A 22,610-nucleotide genomic window follows, 5' to 3' on the forward strand; every position below is an offset into this window, starting at 1 on the left:
AGAACAGGATTTCCCACATGCTGTTGACAGACCTGGTATAGGTTTTGACAAAACATAGCCAGACTTGAATGTTTTTCTCTGTAAGAAAAGATTTCTGTCTTGCCAACCTAACCCACAAGCCAGTTATATGAAAAATATGGAAGATTGCTGTTACATGCTGTACAGTGAGTACAGAATGTATTCAGACCCCTTTAAATTTTTCACTCTGTTTCATTGCAGCCATTTGGTAAATTCAAAAAAGTTATTTTTTTCTCATTAATATAAACTCTGCACCCCATCTTGACTGAAAAAAAAACAGAAATGTAGAAGTTTTTGAATATTTATTAAAAAATAACTGAAATATCACATGGTCATAAGTATTCAGACTCTTTGCTCAGACACTCATATTTAAGTCACATGCTGTCCATTTCCTTGTGATCCTCCTTGAGATGATTCTACTCCTTCATTGGAGTCAAGCTGTGTTTAATTAAACTGATAGGACTTGATTTGGAAAGGCAAACACCTGTCTATATAAATAGATATATATCTGCGCTGTAGATTACAAAAGGAGACCTTTTAATAAATGCAGTATTTTTACATATGTCACCCAACATACACTCTGCCTCAGGTTGCCCAGTTTAAAATTAGTTGCTGAATTGCCTCTTGAATATGTATGTTAATATTTACCGGGCGGTTGCGGTCCAAGTCTCCTGGATGAGTATCACAGGTTGCCGCTTGTAGCACAATCCAAGTCTTCTAAACAGATGAATGATGATGGTGCTTCTAACGTTCTTTCCTTTTACTACAAATGTGAGGAGCGGGTGAAAAAGATCTGTCCCGGCCGGTGACAGACCCCCCTTACCTCGTCAATAGTGAGCCTGGGTCTTCAGTGTGAACCAGCGCTTCCACACGCTTAATGCCGACGAGGCGCAGAGACGCTGCAGGACCTCGTGTGACGTCACTACCACGTGATGTTACACGTGAACGGCTGAAAACTGCACACAGAACCGAAAAGGAACTACTTGTTTTTATATACCTGTCTATATAAGACCTCACAGCTCACAGTGCATGTCAGACAAAATGAGAAACATGAGGTCAAAGGAACTGGCCAAGGAGCTCAGAGAGAGAATTGTGGCAAAGCAGATCTGTGGCAAGGCAGATCTGGCCAAAATTACAAAATAATTTCTGCAGTACTGAAGGTTACTAAGAGCACAGTGGCCTCCATAATCCTTAAATGAAAGATGTTTGGCACCACCAGAAGTCTTCCTAAACTTGGCCGTCCAGCCAAACTGAGCAGTCGTGGGAGAAGAGCCTTGGTGAGAGAGGTAAAAGAAAAGCCCCAAGATCAGCTGAGCTCCAGAGATGCAGTAGGGAGATGGAAGAAAGTTCCAAAAAGTAACCTATCACTGCAGCCCTACACCAATTGGGCCTTTATGGCAGAGTGGCCCAACGGAAGCCTCTCCTTAGTGCAAGACATCTGAAAGCCCGCATATGGTTTGCTAAAAAACTCAACAAGGACTCCCAGACTATGAGAAATAAGACTCTCTGGTCTGATGAGACAAAGATAGACCTTTTTTGATGTTAATTCCAAGCAGTATGTGTGGAGAAAACCAGGTACTGCTCATCACTTGTCCATTACAATGCCAACAGTGAAACATGGTGGTGGCAGCATCATGCTATGGGGTGTTTTTCAGCTGCAGGGATAGGACAACTGGTTGCCATTGAAGGAAACATGAATGTATCCAAGTACAGAGATATCATGGATGAAAACCTCTTCAAGAGTGCTCTAGACATCAGACATGACCAAAGGTTCACCATCCAATGAGACAATGACCCTAAGCACACAGCTAAAATAACAAAGGAGTGGCTTCAGAACAACTCTGTGACCATTCTTGACTGGCCCAGCCCGAACTCTGACCTAAACCCAATTGAGCATCTCTGGAGAGACTGAAAATGGCTGTCCACCAACGTTAACTATCCAACCTGACAGAACTGGAGAGGATCTGCAAGGAAGAATAGCAGAGGATGCCCAAATCCAGGTGTGAAAAGCTTGTTTCATCATTCCCAAAAAGACTCATGGCTGTACTAGCTCAAAAGGGTGCTTCTGCTCAATACTGAGCAAAGGGTCTGAATACTTATGACCATGTGATATTTCAGTTTTTGTTTTTTAATAAATTTGCAAACATTTTTACATTTCTGTTTTTTTTTCAGTCAAGATGTGGTGAAGAGTGTACATTCATGAGAAAAAAATGAACTTTTTTGAATTTACCAAATGGCTGCAATGAAACAAAGCGTGAACAACTGAAAGGGGTCTGAATACTTTCCGTACCTACTGAGAGATAGATAATAAAAAATAAAATTCATAAAATCACATTGTATAAATTATATAAATTTATTTGCACTTTGATGTGAGAAATAAGTATTTGATCCCCTACCAACCATTAAATGTTCTGGCTCCTACAGCCCAATTAGATGCTCCTAATCACCTCATTACCAGCATTAAAGACAGCTGTCTTACATAGTCACCTTTATAAAGGACTCCTGTCAACAGACTCAATTAATCAGACACCCTGTAGCCGCTACAAGATATACAAGACCAAAATAAGGATGTCAGGGACAAGATCATAGACCTGCACAAAACTTGAATGGGCTACAAGTGAGTGAGAAGGAGACAACTGTTGGTGCAATAGTAAGAAAATGGAAGAAATACAAAATGACTGTCAATCAATATCGATCTGGGGCACCATGCAAAATCTCACCTGGTTGGGTATCCATGATCATGAGGAAGGTGAGAGATCAGCCGAAAAATACACTGGGGGAACTTGTTAATGATCTCAAGGCAGCTGGGACCACAGTCACATTAAAACCATTGGTAACACATTACGCTGTAAAGGTTTGAAATCCTGCAGTGCCTGCAAGGTCCCCCTGCTCAAGAAGGCACATGTGCAAGCCCATCTGAAGTTTGCCAATGAACATCTGGATGATTCTGTGAGTGATTGTGAGAAAATGCTGTGGTCAGATGAGACAAAAATTGAGGTCTTTGACATTATCTCAACTCGCCGTGTTTGGAGGAAGAGAAATGCTACCTACAACCCAAAGAACACCATCCCCACTGTCAAGCATGGAGGTGGAAACATTATGTTTTGGCAGTGTTTCTCTGCTAAGGGCACAGGATTACTTCACCACATCAATGGGAGAATGGATTCAGCCATGTACTGTAAAATCCTGAGTGACAACTTCCTACCCTCCGCCAGGGCATTAAAAATGGGTCATGGCTGGGTCTTCCAGCAAGACAATGACCCAAAACATACAGCCAAGGCACCAAAGAAGTGGCTCCAAAATAAGCAAATTAAAGTCATGGAGTGGCCTAGCCAGTCTCAAGTCCTTAATCACATAGAAAACCTATGGAGGGAGTTGAAGCTCCGAGTTGCCAAGCGACAGCCTCAAAATCTTAATGATTTAGAGATAATCTGCAAAGGGGAGTGGACCAAAATTCCTCCTGACAAGTGCGCAAATCTCATCATCAACTACAAAAAACATCTGACTGCTGTGCTCGCCAAAAGGTTTTGGCACCAAGTATTAAGTCTTGTTTGCCAGAGGGATAAAATACTTATTTCTCACTGCAAAATGCAAATAAATTTATATAATTTATACAATGTGATTTTCTGGATTTTATTTTTGATATTCTATCTCTCAATGTTAAAATTAACCTACCCTTAAAATTATAGGCTGATCAAATTTACAAAATCAGCAAGGGATCAAACACTTATTTCCCCCACTGTGTATATATTTTTTTCCTAAAGTACAAAGAAAATGTGTTATCTTTAGCTTTATGCCTTTTAGAGATCATTTCATCTTCAACTTGCTTAACTGTTCACAATAACAGTAATTTTGACCAGGGGTGCCCAAGCTTTTACTTGCCACTGTGTGTGTATTTGGATATTTTTACATCACGCTAGACTTTTTTATTCTAAAAAATGGGTGAACAACCTCTTTAATGTATCATACTGCACGCATTATTCATTTTGGCTATTGTACTATATGTTGAGTCTAAATGCATATCTCCAGCTACCATTTAATAAAACAGTAAGGAGTTGTATTATCACAGTATAATCGTGCTTTTCTGACCTTGAGCCTATTCTATCACCATCTGGAACAACATTTACTGAGTCTGATACTTATTGCTTCAATGCCTCTGATCTACATTATAATAATGTTTCATTTCAAAGTAGCTTGTTGTCACATCAAAATACATGTTGTGCGTCATTAATATTTACTCCCAACATGGCCTCTCTTAATAATGAAGAAAGTAAAGTCAATAAACAAGGCTTCTTGCAGGCTGTGTATATAATTATAATGAAAAGTTCCTTTGCAATGTCAGATATCATTATTTAGTACGTAGATAGGAAAGGAGAAAACCTGCAATATGGGCCCATGTGTTTAGTTATGACTCTATGCAATGTAGGATGTATCTCTAGAGGCTTGTTAACCAGCTGTAGGACATCATACAGAAACAGTAAAATATTCTTTCATAGAAATGTTCTGACTACGCAGTATATAAAAGTTTATGGAAAATACAGTAGTGAAAAACAGCATAGTTCTCTGAATTCCCCACCTGCTAATGTTAAAAACACAAAAAATCAATAGCAAAGTTAAAGAATAAAAAAAAATCTGAAAAATAAATATACACCTGTCATCTAAAGAAGTGAAGCTTTAAGTACAGAGCGGGTCATCTGAAGGCAATTGTCTATGCTGTGAAGATACAAGATGTGCAGCATCTGTAACAACTAGTGTTGAGCAATACCTTCCGATACATGAAAGTATCGGTATCAGATAGTATCGGCTGATACCCGAAAAATATCGGATATCGCTGATACCGATACCCGATACCAATACAAGTCAATGGGACTCAAGTATCGGAAGGTATCCTGGATGATTCCCAGGGTCTGAAGGAGAGGAAACTCTCCTTCAGGCCCTGGGATCCATATTAATGTAAAAAATAAAGAATTAAAATAATAAATATGGATATACTCACCTCTCCGGCGGCCCCTGGACCTTACCGCTGTTAACAGGCAGCCTCCATTCCTAAGAATGAGCGCGTGAAGGGCCTTCGATGACGTCGTGGCTTCTGATTGGTCGCGTGACCGCTCACGCGACCAATCACAAGCCGTGACGTCATCGAAGGTCCTAAACTCCTCATTCTTAGGAACGGAGGCTGCCGGTTACAGCGGTAAGGTTCAGGGGCCGCTGGAGAGGTGAGTATATGGATATACTCACCTCTCTGGCGGCCCCTGGACCTTACCGATGTAACCGGCAGCCTCCGTTCCTAAGAATGAACGCGTGAAGGACCTGCGATGACGTCGCGGCTTGTGATTGGTCGCGTGAGCGGTCACATGAGCGGTCACGCGACCAATCAGAAGCCGCGACGTCATCGAAGGCCCTTCACGAGCTCATTCTTAGGAACGGAGGCTGCCGGTTACATCGGTAAGGTCCAGGGGCCCCCGGAGAGGTGAGTATATCCATATTTTTTATTTTAATTCTTTATTTTTTACATGAAGATGGATCCGATTCCGATTTCCGATATCACAAAAGTATCGGAACTCGGTATCGGAATTCCAATACCGCAAGTATCGGCCGATACCCGATACTTGCGGTATCGGAATGCTCAACACTAGTAACAACGGATACTGGAAGCCTGTGCTAGCATGTCATCTGCGGTGTTGCTATCAGTGTGTCAAGAGTGGGAGAAGAGGGTTGCATTGACAATCCAACACAATGGGCAGCACTTTGAACATATTTTATAAGTAGTCATAAACTTGTAAATAACTCATGAAGGAATAAAGTTATGTTAAAACCAAGCACACCATTGTTTTTCTTGTGAAATTCTCAATTAATTTGATGTGTCACATGACCCTCTTCCCATTGTAAAAAATAAAGTTGGATCCAAAATGGCCAACTTCAAAATGGCCGACATTGTCACCACCCATCTTGAAAAGTTTTCCCCCTCCCATATACTAATGTGCCAAAAACAGGAAGTTGATATCACCAACCATTCCCATTTTATTTAGGTGTATCCATATAAATGGCCCACCCTGTATAACTTTTAATGTCTATCAGATTCTAGAATTTTGCTTTAAAAATAATTTGTAACCAAGACAGATTCTTCTTCTTGGACATATGGGACCATGATACCATATCTACAGGCAACAAAAGTGCCATGAATATAGCCACATGGAGCTGAGTGAGATATTCAACTGGTTTTCAGTATTAATTATCAAATATTTCAAAATAAAAATTCAAAACGTTCGATTAATTTTTCCCTAAAATTTTCATTTGCCACAAATTGAAATACTGCTAAGCCTCCAATTGCCCTGACTAAATAGATTTGGGTATCTCTCTGAGGTATGTTCTGACTGTATACAATGCCTTTCGAGCAGTTTAGACAATCACAGTCTTTGTAATGTAAAAGTAACATCACAAAAGAAAGAAGGTTTGGAGATTCGATCAGTGGACTAATTGCAACACGGTTGATTCCCCTGTCTGCTGAGCTATTGCCCTTTCTTCTGATCTATTACCCTTTTTTGCCTGTCCAAATCCTGATGGTTCTATTGCCTTTGCTTTCCTTTCTTGGTTTGTTCCACTCCAGGTGTTTCATTCGCTATTTGGTTTGCCCTATCAGATTCTGGGTGGGGTTTTATATGTTCACCCTTCACTGCACTTTTTTGCTGGCTATACTTTTATGTTGATTTGTGCTAAGGAGTTCCATCCGTTTACAGTCCTACTCTTCGTTATTGGCACCCATGAAGTTTAAGTACATATTGTAGAATATCTCCAGAAAAAAATTAGTCAAGTGAAACAGTTTTTTTCTATAGAGCACTCATGTTAAATACAAAAGAGCAAATGATAAACACTAATTTAAAACATAAAACAATGGGAGGGGAAAAATAGAAAAACCTAAAGCTTGATGTGACACTGGTATTGGCACCCTTTACATTAAATTAGCATGGAAAAACATTTTAACTCGACTGCAGTAAATAAAAAATGAGAATCACCTGTGAACAATTGTCGGTGCCCATGTGACATGAATTAGCCAATGAATGATGACTTCAGCATTTTAAAACGCCATATAGTAGGCCATGTTCCTTTGTCACAATGATGAAGATAAAAGAGCTGTCTGAGGACATCAAAATTGCTATTATTAGCAAACACAAGACTTCCAAACAGTATAAGGACATCTCCAAAGACTTTGGTTTCTTAGTTTCAACAGTGCGCAATTACCGTATATTAAGAAGTTTGCCAAGCATTAAACGGTCAAAAACCTCCCTGGACATAGGGGAAAGAGAAAAATTGACAAGCGATATCTCCAAAGGTTGGTGGAAAAAATACCATGTTAGACATCCAAAGACCTGAAGGCCAACTGGAACAGTCTAGGATCATGGTTTCAACAAGTACCATACTCTCCACACTAAACCAAGCAGAGCTTTATGGGTGAAGGTCAAGTTCGAAACCATTGCTGAAGAAAAGACATAACAAGGAATGACTTATCTTTGCCAAGCAGTACCTTGACAAACCGCAATACCTCTGGGATAATGTTCTGTGGACAGATAAAACAAAATTAGAGCTTTTTGTTAATGCAAAGCAATAGTTTGTTTGTAGACGGTGCAATGAAGCTTATAAGAAAAAGAACACCCTAACATCCATAATGCTGTGGTGTTGCTTGTTGTGTCTGGTACTGGAGGCCTTGACCATATCAGAGGAATCTTGAAATCAGAGAATTATCAAGAGATTTTAGAGCAAAAGAAAACTTGGTTTGAGTCGAAGATCACCAGTCCTTAAGCAAAACTATGACCCAAAGCACACATCCAAAAGTATGAATGGTTGAAAAAAAAAAATTAACTGTTTTCCAATAGTCAGCAATGAGTCCTGACTAGTGTTGAGTGATACCTTCCGATACTCAAAGGTATCGGTATCGGATGGTATCGGACGATATCCAAAAAATATCGGATATCGCCGATACCGATACCCGATACCAATGCAAGTCAATGGGACACAAGTATCGGAAGGTATCCTGGATGGTTCCCAGGGTCTGAAGGAGAGGAAACTCTCCTTCAGGCCCTGGGATCCATATTCATGTAAAAAATATAGAATTAAAATAAAAAATATGGATATACTCACCCGTCCGGCGGCCCCTGGACCTTACAGATGTAACCGGCAGCCTCCGTTCCTAAGAATGAGGAGTTTAGGACCTTCGATGACGTCGCGGCTTGTGATTGGTCGCGTGACCGCTCATGTGACCGCTCACACGACCAATCACAAGCCGCGACGTCATCGCAGTTCCTAAACTCGCTCATTCTTAGGAACGGAGGCTGCCGGTTGCAGCGGTTACAACCAGGGCGCGTCAGAGGGTGAGTATATCCCTATTTTTTATTTTTATTCTTTATTTTACACATGAATATGGATCCCAGGGCCTGAAGGAGAGTTTCCTCTCCTCCAGACCCTGGGAACCATACACTGGGAACTTCCGATTCCGATTTCCGATATCACAAAAATATCGGAACTCAGTATCGGAATTCCGATACCGCAAATATCGGCCGATACCCGATACTTGCGGTATCGGAATGCTCAACACTAGTCCTGACCTCAATCCCATTAAAATCTTTGGGTTGAGCTGAAATCTGCCATTGGGAACAAAAAACAAAAATGTGAGAAGTGCAAAAAGGTCATAGATGGCTACAACATTTGAAGACTGTCACCAATGCCTAAACGTGTGCAACCAAGTATTATTCAGGGGTTTCTTAATTGCTGCACATGCTGTTTATTCTGTTTCTTCTTAGAAATTGCAAGAGGTAAATTGAAAAACAATATGTTATTGTTATATTACTTTGGACCACTAATTAAAAATCCTGAGGATATAACTATGGTACATTTACATTTATTTGTGAAGTTATTTTGCAGTTTATGAAAAAAAATGAAGGGGTGCCAATAATGGTGAAGAATAGGGTTGAGCGAAACGGGTCGATCATTTTCAAAAGTCGCCGACTTTTGGCTAAGTCGGCGTCTCATGAAACCCGATCCGACCCCTGTGCTTGTTGGCCATGCGGTACGCGACTTTCGCGCCAAAGTCGCGTTTCAATGACGCGAAAAGCGCCATTTCTCAGCCAATGAAGGTGAACGCAGAGTGTGGGCAGCGTGATGACATAGATCCTGGTCCCCACCATCTTAGAGAAGGGCATTGCAGTGATTGGCTTGCTGTCTGCGGCGTCACAGGGGCTATAAAGGGGCGTTCCCGCCGACCGCCATCTTACTGCTGCTGATCTGAGCTTAGGGAGAGGTTGCTGCCGCTTCGTCAGAAGCAGGGAGAGCGTTAGGCAGGGTCCACTAACCACCAAACCGCTTGTGCTGTAGCGATTTCCACTGTCCAACACCACCTTCGGTGTGCAGGAACAGTGGAAGCTATTTTTTTTTTTTTTCCTCAGCGCTGTAGCTCATTGGGCTGCCCTAGAAGGCTCCGTGATAGCTGTATTGCTGTGTGTACGCCACTGTGGAAACCAACTGCTTTTTTCAAAGCACATATCCTCTTGTTCCTTCCTTTCTGCACAGCTATCTTTTTTGTTTGTCCACACTTTTTATTTAATTTGTGCATCAGTCCACTCCTATTGCTGCCTGCCATACCTGGCTTAGATTACTGCAGGGAGATAGTAATTGTAGGACAGTCCCTGTTTTTTTTTTTTGTGGGAGATTAAGATTGGCATTTCTGCTACAGTGCCATCCCTGTGTGTGCCATCTCTCACTGAGTGGGCCATAGAAAGCCTATTTATTTTTTCCGTGATTTGTGTTCTAAATTCTACCTCAACACAAAAACACTACATCAATCAGTGGTAGAAAAATATTGGCCTCAGTCAGGGCTTGTGTGCCACTGCTGTGTGTGCTATCTCTTATTCAGTGGGCTATAGAAAGGCTATTTATTTATTTATTTTTTTTCTTATTATTTGGTTTCTAAAGTCTCCCTGAAAAAAAATAAATAAATAAAAAAACAGTGGGAGAGTAATATTGCCCTTTCAGCTTGTGTGCCAGTCTTGACTCCTGGGTGTGCCACCTCTCTCTCTAATTGTGGGCCATAGAAAGCCTTTTTTTTTTTTTTTTTTTTAAATATTATTGGGTTTCTAAAGTCTCCCTTAAAAAACAAAAAATACATAAAAAAACAGTGGGAGAGTAATATTGCCCTTTCAGCTTGTGTGCCAGTCTTGACTCCTGGGTGTGCCACCTCTCTCTCTAATTGTGGGCCATAGAAAGCCTTTTTTTTTTTTTTTTAAATATTATTGGGTTTCTAAAGTCTCCCTTAAAAAACAAAAAATACATAAAAAAAACAGTGGGAGAGTAATATTGCCCTTTCAGCTTGTGTGCCAGTCTTGACTCCTGGGTGTGCCACCTCTCTCTCTCATTCAGTGGGCCATAGAAAGGCTATTTATTTTTTTGGTTTTTTTAATATTATTTGGTTTCTAAAGTCTCCCTGAAAAAAAAAAAAAAAACTTAAAAAAACAGTGGGAGAGTAATATTGCCCTTTCAGCTTGTGCGCCAGTCTTGACTCCTGGGTGTGCCACCTCTCTCTCTCTAATTGTGGGCCATAGAAAGCCTTTTTTTTTGTTTTTTTTAAAATATTATTTGGTTTCTAAAGTCTCCCTTAAAAAACAAAAAATACATAAAAAAACAGTGGGAGAGTAATATTGCCCTTTCAGCTTGTGTGCCAGTCTTGACTCCTGGGTGTGCCACCTCTCTCTCTCATTCAGTGGGCCATAGAAAGGCTATTTATTTTTTTGGGTTTTTTAATATTATTTGGTTTCTAAAGTCTCCCTTAAAAAACAAAAAATACATAAAAAAACAGTGGGAGAGTAATATTGCCCTTTCAGCTTGTGTGCCAGTCTTGACTCCTGGGTGTGCCACCTCTCTCTCTCATTCAGTGGGCCATAGAAAGGCTATTTATTTTTTTGGTTTTTTTAATATTATTTGGTTTCTAAAGTCTCCCTGAAAATAAAAAAAAAAAAACTTAAAAAAACAGTGGGAGAGTAATATTGCCCTTTCAGCTTGTGCGCCAGTCTTGACTCCTGGGTGTGCCACCTCTCTCTCTCTAATTGTGGGCCATAGAAAGCCTTTTTTTGTTTGTTTTTTTTTTATATTATTTGGTTTCTAAAGTCTCCCTTAAAAAACAAAAAATACATAAAAAAACAGTGGGAGAGTAATATTGCCCTTTCAGCTTGTGTGCCAGTCTTGACTCCTGGGTGTGCCACCTCTCTCTCTCATTCAGTGGGCCATAGAAAGGCTATTTATTTTTTTGGTTTTTTTAATATTATTTGGTTTCTAAAGTCTCCCTTAAAAAACAAAAAATACATAAAAAAACAGTGGGAGAGTAATATTGCCCTTTCAGCTTGTGTGCCAGTCTTGACTCCTGGGTGTGCCACCTCTCTCTCTCTAATTGTGGGCCATAGAAAGCCTTTTTTTTTTTGTTTTTTTTAAATATTATTTGGTTTCTAAAGTCTCCCTGAAAATAAAAAAAAAAAAAACTTAAAAAAACAGTGGGAGAGTAATATTGCCCTTTCAGCTTGTGCGCCAGTCTTGACTCCTGGGTGTGCCACCTCTCTCTCTCTAATTGTGGGCCATAGAAAGCCTTTTTTTTGTTGTTGTTTTTTAATATTATTTGGTTTCTAAAGTCTCCCTTAAAAAAACAAAAAATACATAAAAAAACAGTGGGAGAGTAATATTGCCCTTTCAGCTTGTGTGCCAGTCTTGACTCCTGGGTGTGCCACCTCTCTCTCTCATTCAGTGGGCCATAGAAAGGCTATTTATTTTTTTGGTTTTTTTAATATTATTTGGTTTCTAAAGTCTCCCTGAAAATAAAAAAAAAAAAACTTAAAAAAACAGTGGGAGAGTAATATTGCCCTTTCAGCTTGTGCGCCAGTCTTGACTCCTGGGTGTGCCACCTCTCTCTCTCTAATTGTGGGCCATAGAAAGCCTTTTTTTGTTTTTTTTTTTTTTTATATTATTTGGTTTCTAAAGTCTCCCTTAAAAAACAAAAAATACATAAAAAAACAGTGGGAGAGTAATATTGCCCTTTCAGCTTGTGTGCCAGTCTTGACTCCTGGGTGTGCCACCTCTCTCTCTCATTCAGTGGGCCATAGAAAGGCTATTTATTTTTTTGGTTTTTTTAATATTATTTGGTTTCTAAAGTCTCCCTTAAAAAACAAAAAATACATAAAAAAACAGTGGGAGAGTAATATTGCCCTTTCAGCTTGTGTGCCAGTCTTGACTCCTGGGTGTGCCACCTCTCTCTCTCTAATTGTGGGCCATAGAAAGCCTTTTTTTGTTTGTTTTTTTTTAATATTATTTGGTTTCTAAAGTCTCCCTGAAAATAAAAAAAAAAAAAACTTAAAAAAACAGTGGGAGAGTAATATTGCCCTTTCAGCTTGTGCGCCAGTCTTGACTCCTGGGTGTGCCACCTCTCTCTCTCTAATTGTGGGCCATAGAAAGCCTTTTTTTTGTTGTTGTTTTTTAATATTATTTGGTTTCTAAAGTCTCCCTTAAAAAACAAAAAATACATAAAAAAACAGTGGGAGAGTAATATTGCCCTTTCAGCTTGTGTGCCAGTCTTGACTCCTGGGTGTGCCACCTCTCTCTCTCATTCAGTGGGCCATAGAAAGGCTATTTATTTTTTTGGTTTTTTTAATATTATTTGGTTTCTAAAGTCTCCCTTAAAAAACAAAAAATACATAAAAAAACAGTGGGAGAGTAATATTGCCCTTTCAGCTTGTGTGCCAGTCTTGACTCCTGGGTGTGCCACCTCTCTCTCTCATTCAGTGGGCCATAGAAAGGCTATTTATTTTTTTGGTTTTTTTAATATTATTTGGTTTCTAAAGTCTCCCTGAAAATAAAAAAAAAAAAACTTAAAAAAACAGTGGGAGAGTAATATTGCCCTTTCAGCTTGTGCGCCAGTCTTGACTCCTGGGTGTGCCACCTCTCTCTCTCTAATTGTGGGCCATAGAAAGCCTTTTTTTGTTTGTTTTTTTTTTATATTATTTGGTTTCTAAAGTCTCCCTTAAAAAACAAAAAATACATAAAAAAACAGTGGGAGAGTAATATTGCCCTTTCAGCTTGTGTGCCAGTCTTGACTCCTGGGTGTGCCACCTCTCTCTCTCATTCAGTGGGCCATAGAAAGGCTATTTATTTTTTTGGTTTTTTTAATATTATTTGGTTTCTAAAGTCTCCCTTAAAAAACAAAAAATACATAAAAAAACAGTGGGAGAGTAATATTGCCCTTTCAGCTTGTGTGCCAGTCTTGACTCCTGGGTGTGCCACCTCTCTCTCTCTAATTGTGGGCCATAGAAAGCCTTTTTTTTTTTGTTTTTTTTTAAATATTATTTGGTTTCTAAAGTCTCCCTGAAAATAAAAAAAAAAAAAACTTAAAAAAACAGTGGGAGAGTAATATTGCCCTTTCAGCTTGTGCGCCAGTCTTGACTCCTGGGTGTGCCACCTCTCTCTCTCTAATTGTGGGCCATAGAAAGCCTTTTTTTTGTTGTTGTTTTTTAATATTATTTGGTTTCTAAAGTCTCCCTTAAAAAACAAAAAATACATAAAAAAACAGTGGGAGAGTAATATTGCCCTTTCAGCTTGTGTGCCAGTCTTGACTCCTGGGTGTGCCACCTCTCTCTCTCATTCAGTGGGCCATAGAAAGGCTATTTATTTTTTTGTTTTTTTTAATATTATTTGGTTTCTAAAGTCTCCCTGAAAAAAAAAAAAACATAAAAAAACAGTGGGAGAGTAATATTGCCCTTTCAGCTTGTGTGCCAGTCTTGACTCCTGGGTGTGCCACCTCTCTCTCTCATTCAGTGGGCCATAGAAAGGCTATTTATTTTTTTGGTTTTTTTAATATTATTTGGTTTCTAAAGTCTCCCTGAAAAAAAAAAAAAACATAAAAAAACAGTGGGAGAGTAATATTGCCCTTTCAGCTTGTGTGCCAGTCTTGACTCCTGGGTGTGCCACCTCTCTCCCTCTCATTCAGTGGGCCATAGAAAGCCTATTTATTTTTTTTTTTAAATATTATTGGGTTTCTAAAGTCTCCCTTAAAAAACAAAAAATACATAAAAAAACAGTGGGAGAGTAATATTGCCCTTTCAGCTTGTGTGCCAGTCTTGACTCCTGGGTGTGCCACCTCTCTCTCATTCAGTGGGCCATAGAAAGCATTTATTTTTTTTTTTCCTTGATTTGTGTTCTAAAATCTACCTCAACACAAAAACACTACATCAATCAGTGGGAGAAAAATATTGGCCTCAGTCAGGGCTTGTGTGCCACTGCTGTGTGTGCTATCTCTCATTCAGTGGGCCATAGAAAGGCTATTTATTTTTTTGTTTTTTTTAATATTATTTGGTTTCTAAAGTCTCCCTGAAAAAAAAAAAAACATAAAAAAACAGTGGGAGAGTAATATTGCCCTTTCAGCTTGTGTGCCAGTCTTGACTCCTGGGTGTGCCACCTCTCTCTCTCATTCAGTGGGCCATAGAAAGGCTATTTATTTTTTTGGTTTTTTTAATATTATTTGGTTTCTAAAGTCTCCCTGAAAAAAAAAAAAAACATAAAAAAACAGTGGGAGAGTAATATTGCCCTTTCAGCTTGTGTGCCAGTCTTGACTCCTGGGTGTGCCACCTCTCTCCCTCTCATTCAGTGGGCCATAGAAAGCCTATTTATTTATTTTTTTAAATATTATTGGGTTTCTAAAGTCTCCCTTAAAAAACAAAAAATACATAAAAAAACAGTGGGAGAGTAATATTGCCCTTTCAGCTTGTGTGCCAGTCTTGACTCCTGGGTGTGCCACCTCTCTCTCATTCAGTGGGCCATAGAAAGCATTTATTTTTTTTTTCCTTGATTTGTGTTCTAAAATCTACCTCAACACAAAAACACTACATCAATCAGTGGGAGAAAAATATTGGCCTCAGTCAGGGCTTGTGTGCCACTGCTGTGTGTGCTATCTCTCATTCAGTGGGCTATAGAAAGCCTATTTATTTATTTATTTTTTTTCTTATTATTTGGTTTCTAAAGTCTCCCTGAAAAAAAAAAATACCTAAAAAAACAGTGGGAGAGTAATATTGCCCTTTCAGCTTGTGTGCCAGTCTTGACTCCTGGGTGTGCCACCTCTCTCTCATTCAGTGGGCCATAGAAAGGCTATTTATTTTTTTGGTTTTTTTAATATTATTTGGTTTCTAAAGTCTCCCTGAAAATAAAAGAAAAAAAACTTAAAAAAACAGTGGGAGAGTAATATTGCCCTTTCGGCTTGTGCGCCAGTCTTGACTCCTGGGTGTGCCACCTCTCTCTCTCTAATTGTGGGCCATAGAAAGCCATTTTTTTTTTTTTTTTTTTTTTTTTTAATATTATTTGGTTTCTAAAGTCTCCCTGAGAAAAAAAATAAATAAATTAGGTGGGAGATTAATATTGACATTAGTGCTTGAGTGACAGTCCTGCGTGTGTGTCATCTCTGTGATTTTGTGCCACAGAAAACAGAGTGTGTAACATTGTGCCTGATTTTCCTTGTGGTCTCACCAACCTGTTAAGGGATATTGAAATCATACTGAAGTTATAGCTCACCGTGTAAGTTGTTTGACAGCAAGAAATAAAGTTACTTTGGTTAAGATTTTAAAACAATGAGGAAGTCTGGTGCAAGAGGTCGTCGTGGGCGTTCATTGTCAGCTGGTAATGATGGTAGTGGTAGTGGAGCATCAGGTGGTCGTGGGGATAAAAATATTCCACCTAAGTCTGGAGCTGTGGAGCCAGTTTCGTCGTCAGGCTACACAAGGCCTCGAACGCTCTCTTTTCTGGGAGTAGGAAAACCGCTTTTAAAGGCGGAGCAGCAACAGCAAGTTTTGGCTTACATTGCAGACTCAGCCTCTAGCTCTTTTGCCTCCTCTTCCGAAACTGGTAAATGTAAAAGCAGCGCGTCGCTTGTGGATGTTCACGGTCAGGGACAAGTCGCTTCCTTGTCCTCCTCAGCAAAAACTACAACAAGAGAGAAGGATGCAGCAGGCGACACAACGGGTCACTCCATGGAGCTCTTTACACATACCGTCCCTGGCTTAGAAAGTGAAACATTTAACAGGCCATGCCCATTACAAGTAGATTCTGACATGGAGTGCACTGATGCACAGCCACAGCCAGAGTACTATGCTGCTCCTTTGACTCAGACCACCACATTGCCCTCTCAGGGTACAGATCCACAATCAGACCCTGATGAGACTATGTTGCCCCGCCACGAACGCTATACCACCGACCGACACAGTGACACAGACGAAGTTGCACACGAGCTCGAAGAGGAGGTAATAGATGACCCAGTTATTGACCCCAATTGGCAGCCATTGGGGGAACAGGGTGCAGGCGGCAGTAGTTCAGAAGCGGAGGTGGAGGAGGGGCCGCAGCAGGCATCAACATCGCAACAGGTTCCATCTGCCGGGCCCGTATCTGGCCCAAAACGCGTGTCAAAGCCAAAACCTGTTGGAGGACAGCGTGGCCATCCGGTTAAAGCTCAGTCTGCAATCCCTGAAAAGGGATCCGAGTCTAGGAAGAGTGCAGTCTGGCATTTTTTTAAACAACATCCAACTGATCAGCGCAAAGTCATCTGTCAAAAATGTTCAACTAGCTTAAGCAGAGGTCAGAATCTGAAAAGTCTAAATACTAGTTGCATGCATAGACACTTAACCACCATGCATTTTCAAGCCTGGACTAACTACCAAACGTCCCTTAAGGTTGTAGCACCCTCGGCCAATGAAGCTAGTCAGCAACGCAACATCCCTTCCGTCACTGTAAGGCCACCATTTTCCGCACCACCGGCAGTATCTGTGCAGGTTTCTTTGCCAGCCAAAAGCAGTCAGGGTCAGGGAACCACCAGTTTTGTAGGAGGAAATATTGCATCTAGGGCACCGGCGGAAACAATACCGTCTCCAACCGTCTCTCAGTCTGCCATGTACACCGGCACACCCGAAAGTTCCACGATCTCCAGCTCTCCAGTCCAGCTCACCCTACATGACACTCTGGTTAGAAAAAGGAAGTACTTATCCTCGCATCCGCGTACACAGGGTTTTAACGCCCACATAGCTAGACTAATCTCGTTAGAGATGATGCCCTACCGGTTAGTTGAAAGCGAAGCTTTCAAAGCCCTGATGGAGTACGCTGAACCACGATACGAGCTACCCAGTCAACACTTTTTTTCCAGAAAAGCCATCCCAGCCCTGCACCAGCATGTTAAACAGCGCATCGTCCATGCACTCAGGCAATCTGTGAGTACAAAGGTGCACCTGACTACAGATGCATGGACCAGTAGGCATGGCCAGGGACGTTATGTGTCCATTACGGCACACTGGGTGAATGTGGTGGATGCAGGGTCCACAGGCGACATCAATTTAGGGACAGTTGTGCCTAGCCCACGGTCTAGGAAACAGTTGGCTGTAGGCGTTCGCACCCCCTCCTCCTCCTCCTCGTCCTCCTGCAGAAGCTACAGCTCTTCCACAGAACGCAGTCTGCCAACCACTCCATCGGCAGATGATACTGTTGCACACCAGTTGTCCCATTATGGGCCAGCTACTGCCAAGCGTCAGCAGGCTGTATTGGCTATGAAGTGTTTGGGCGACAACAGACACACCGCGGAAGTTCTGTCCGAGTTCTTGCAACAAGAAACGCAGTCGTGGCTGGGCACAGTAGATCTTGAGGCAGGCAAGGTAGTGAGTGATAACGGAAGGAATTTCATGGCTGCCATCTCCCTTTCCCAACTGAAACACATTCCTTGCCTGGCTCACACCTTAAACCTGGTGGTGCAGTGCTTATTGAAAACTTATCCTGGGTTCTCCGACCTGCTCCTCAAAGTGCGTGCACTTTGCTCACATATCCGACGTTCGCCTGTACATGCCAGCCGTATGCAGACCTATCAGCGGTCTTTGAACCTTCCCCAGCATCGCCTAATCATAGACGTTGCAACAAGGTGGAACTCAACACTGCACATGCTTCAGAGACTGTGCGAACAGAGGCGTGCTGTTATTTATTTGTGGGAGGATACACGGGCAGGCAGTAGGATGGCAGACATGGAGTTGTCAGGTGTGCAGTGGTCTAAGATACAAGACATGTGTCAAGTCCTTCAGTGTTTTGAGGAATGCACATGGCTGGTTAGTGCAGACAACGCCGTAATAAGCATGAGCATCCCCCTAATGCGTCTGCTGATGCAAAGTTTGACGCACATAAAGGAGCAGGCGTCTGCACCAGAGGAAGAGGAAAGCCTTGATGACAGTCAGCCATTGTCTGGTCAGGGCAGTGTACAGGACGAGGTAGCGGGCGAAGAGGAGGTGGAGGACGAGGAGGATGATGGGGATGAGTATATTTTTAATGCCGAACCTTTCCCGGGGGCACAGGAAATTGGTTGCGTGTCACGGCCGGGTTCTGGTTTTTTGAGGGACACAAGTGACGTAGATTTGCCTGCAACTGCCCCTCAACCAATCACAACCGGAGATTTGACAACTGGAACTTTGGCCCACATGGCGGATTATGCCTTACGTATCCTAAAAAGGGACACACGCATTACGAAAATGATGAACGATGACGATTACTGGTTGGCCTGCCTCCTTGATCCACGCTATAAAGGCAAATTGCAAAATATTATGCCACATGAGAACTTGGAACTAATATTAGCAACCAAACAATCAACTCTTGTTGACCGTTTGCTTCAGGCATTCCCAGCACACAGCGCACGTGATCGTTCTCACACGAGCTCCAGGGGGCAGCAGACTAGGAGTGTTAGGGGTGCACACATCAGAAGTGGCGTTGGACAGAGGGGTTTTCTGACCAGGTTGTGGAGTGATTTTGCTATGACCGCAGACAGGACAGGTACTGCTGCATCAATTGAAAGTGACAGGAGACAACATTTGTCCAGTATGGTTACTAACTATTTTTCATCCCTTATCGATGTTCTCCCTCAACCGTCATTCCCATTTGATTACTGGGCCTCCAAATTAGACACCTGGCCAGAATTGGCAGAATATGCATTGCAGGAGCTTGCTTGCCCGGCAGCAAGTGTCCTATCAGAAAGAGTATTCAGTGCTGCAGGTTCAATATTAACCGAAAAAAGGACTCGTCTGGCTACCCAAAATGTTGACGATCTAACATTCATTAAAATGAACCACAACTGGATTTCAAAATCTTTTGCCCCACCTTGCCCGGCCGACACCTAGCTTTCCTATGAAAAGCTCTTGCCTGTGAATTACTTTTCTAATGTCTAATTTGCTGCAGCTGATTGTACAGCATACGACATGTTTACACCTCCCTAAATGGCAAAACTCCCCACACGGGGCCGTGGTATCGCGACTTGGCGCAAGCACCCGTGAGACTGCTGTTCGTCTGAAGAGGTGGGTGTGCTCGCTTTTGGTTGACGGCATTGCTACTGGGTCCCTCATAGTACAATGTAGTGTCTCTGGCGGTGGTGGTGCGCACCCAACGTCAGACACACCGTTGTAACATGAGGGGCCCTGGGGCGGTCCCGCCGGCCTCAAGAGAGTTCCCCCCTACCCCAGCTCAAAATGTGCTCTACCACGTGCAAAATTATGTCGCACAGCTCCACCAATCTTTAGTCTATTCGCTGACATCATTCAATGTCTGGCACTGACAATACAAATTTGTAGACATCTATGATGCAACTTAAAGTAGTCTGTGTCTGTGTCCTATATTGGCACCATTAAATAGTTACTGCCAAATTACTATGTCAGAAACTCAGTAGATGAGCCCACCCCTGTACCTAAGTATGCCACCTTTTTTTTTGTTTTGGTTGTTTTGCGAGACATTAACATCTATTTATATTTTGGGAGTACTGGGACAGACACTCCTTGCACTACTCCTCCACTCACCACCAAGCTGCCTGTGTATCCATGTAACCGCTGTAAAGCTGCCATGAGCCTATTGTTTGCTATTTTAGGCCTTTGATAGCCTGTCTGCGGTCCCTACTTTAAATACTCCTCCACTCATCACCAGCTGCCTGCCCGTGTATCCATGTAACCGCTGTAAAACTGCCATGAGCCTATTGTTTGTTATTTTAGGCCTTTGATAGCCTGTCTGCGGTCCCTACTTTAAATACTCCTCCACTCATCACCAGCTGCCTGCCCGTGTATCCATGTAACCGCTGTAAAACTGCCATGAGCCTATTGTTTGTTATTTTAGGCCTTTGATAGCCTGTCTGCGGTCCCTACTTTAAATACTCCTCCACTCACCACCAAGCTGCCTGCCCGTGTATCCATGTAACCGCTGTAAAACTGCCATGAGCCTATTGTTTGTTATTTTAGGCCTTTGATAGCCTGTCTGCGGTCCCTACTTTAAATACTCCTCCACTCACCACCAAGCTGCCTGTGTATCCATGTAACCGCTGTAAAACTGCCATGAGCCTATTGTTTGTTATTTTAGGCCTTTGATAGCCTGTCTGCGGTCCCTACTTTAAATACTCCTCCACTCATCACCAGCTGCCTGCTCGTGTATCCATGTAACCGCTGTAAAACTGCCATGAGCCTATTGTTTGTTATTTTAGGCCTTTGATAGCCTGTCTGCGGTCCCTACTTTAAATACTCCTCCACTCATCACCAGCTGCCTGCCCGTGTATCCATGTAACCGCTGTAAAACTGCCATGAGCCTATTGTTTGTTATTTTAGGCCTTTTATAGCCTGTCTGCGGTCCCTACTTTAAATACTCCTCCACTCACCACCAAGCTGCCTGCCCGTGTATCCATGTAACCGCTGTAAAACTGCCATGAGCCTATTGTTTGTTATTTTAGGCCTTTGATAGCCTGTCTGCGGTCCCTACTTTAAATACTCCTCCACTCATCACCAGCTGCCTGCCCGTGTATCCATGTAACCGCTGTAAAACTGCCATGAGCCTATTGTTTGTTATTTTAGGCCTTTGATAGCCTGTCTGCGGTCCCTACTTTAAATACTCCTCCACTCACCACCAAGCTGCCTGCCCGTGTATCCATGTAACCGCTGTAAAACTGCCATGAGCCTATTGTTTGTTATTTTAGGCCTTTGATAGCCTGTCTGCGGTGCCTACTTTAAATACTCCTCCACTCACCACCAAGCTGCCTGCCCGTGTATCCATGTAACCGCTGTAAAACTGCCATGAGCCTATTGTTTGTTATTTTAGGCCTTCGAAGCCTGTCTGCGGTCCCTCCTTCCACTAGGCCTCCACTGACCAGACCACTGCTGCCCGTGTACCCCTGGAACCAATTTTAAAGTGCCTACAGCCAGCCCATTTTATTGTGTTAGGCCTTCGAAGCCTGTCTGCGGTCCCTCCTTCCAATAGGCCTACACTGACAAAGGTACACCTGACAACAGACACATGGACCTGTAGGCATGGCCACGGAAGGTTACGTGTCCTTTGTGGCTCAATGGGTTAATGTATTGGATGCATGGTCCACACAGGGGACAGCCTGCTAAGTCTGTATGCAGTCCCTAATTCAAGTTGTCCTCAACTGAATAAAGCTGAGCTTCTACCTTCTGGCTCTCATTAAGTGTTTTTTAAAAAACAAAATGGTGGTTAGGGCCTACTAACGGCTTCTGCCCCTCCCTGGTGTTGCCCTCAACTGAATAAAGCTGAGCTTCTACCTTCCGGCTCTGATTAACTGCTGTTTTTAAACACATTGCTGGTTCCGGCCTACTAACGGTGTCTGCCCCTCCCTGGTGTTGCCCTCAACTGAATAAAGCTGAGCTTCTACCTTCCGGCTCTGATTAACTGCTGTTTTTAAACACATTGCTGGTTCCGGCCTACTAACGGTGTCTGCCCCTGCCTGGTGTTGCCCTCAACTGAATAAAGCTGAGCTTCAACCTTCTGGCTCTCATTAAGTGTTTTTTAAAAAACAAAATGGTGGTTAGGGCCTACTAACGGCTTCTGCCCCTCCCTGGTGTTGCCCTCAACTGAATAAAGCTGAGCTTCTACCTTCCGGCTCTGATTAACTGCTGTTTTTAAACACATTGCTGGTTCCGGCCTACTAACAGTGTCCGCCCCTCCCTGGTGTTGCCCTCAACTGAATAAAGCTGAGCTTCTACCTTCCGGCTCTGATTAACTGCTGTTTTTAAACACATTGCTGGTTCCGGCCTACTAACGGTGTGTGCCCCTGCCTGGTGTTGCCCTCAACTGAAAAAAGCTGAGCTTCAACCTTCTGGCTCTCATTAAGTGTTTTTTAAAAAACAAAATGGTGGTTAGGGCCTACTAACGGCTTCTGCCCCTCCCTGGTGTTGCCCTCAACTGAATAAAGCTGAGCTTCTACCTTCCGGCTCTGATTAACTGCTGTTTTTAAACACATTGCTGGTTCCGGCCTACTAACGGTGTCTGCCCCTCCCTGGTGTTGCCCTCAACTGAATAAAGCTGAGCTTCTACCTTCCGGCTCTGATTAACTGCTGTTTTTAAACACATTGCTGGTTCCGGCCTACTAATGGTGTCTGCCCCTGCCTGGTGTTGCCCTCAACTGAATAAAGCTGAGCTTCAACCTTCTGGCTCTCATTAAGTGTTTTTTAAAAAACAAAATGGTGGTTAGGGCCTACTAACGGCTTCTGCCCCTCCCTGGTGTTGCCCTCAACTGAATA

This window comes from Ranitomeya variabilis, chromosome 7 (assembly GCF_051348905.1).
Source record: "Ranitomeya variabilis isolate aRanVar5 chromosome 7, aRanVar5.hap1, whole genome shotgun sequence".
NCBI lineage: Eukaryota > Metazoa > Chordata > Amphibia > Anura > Dendrobatidae > Ranitomeya > Ranitomeya variabilis.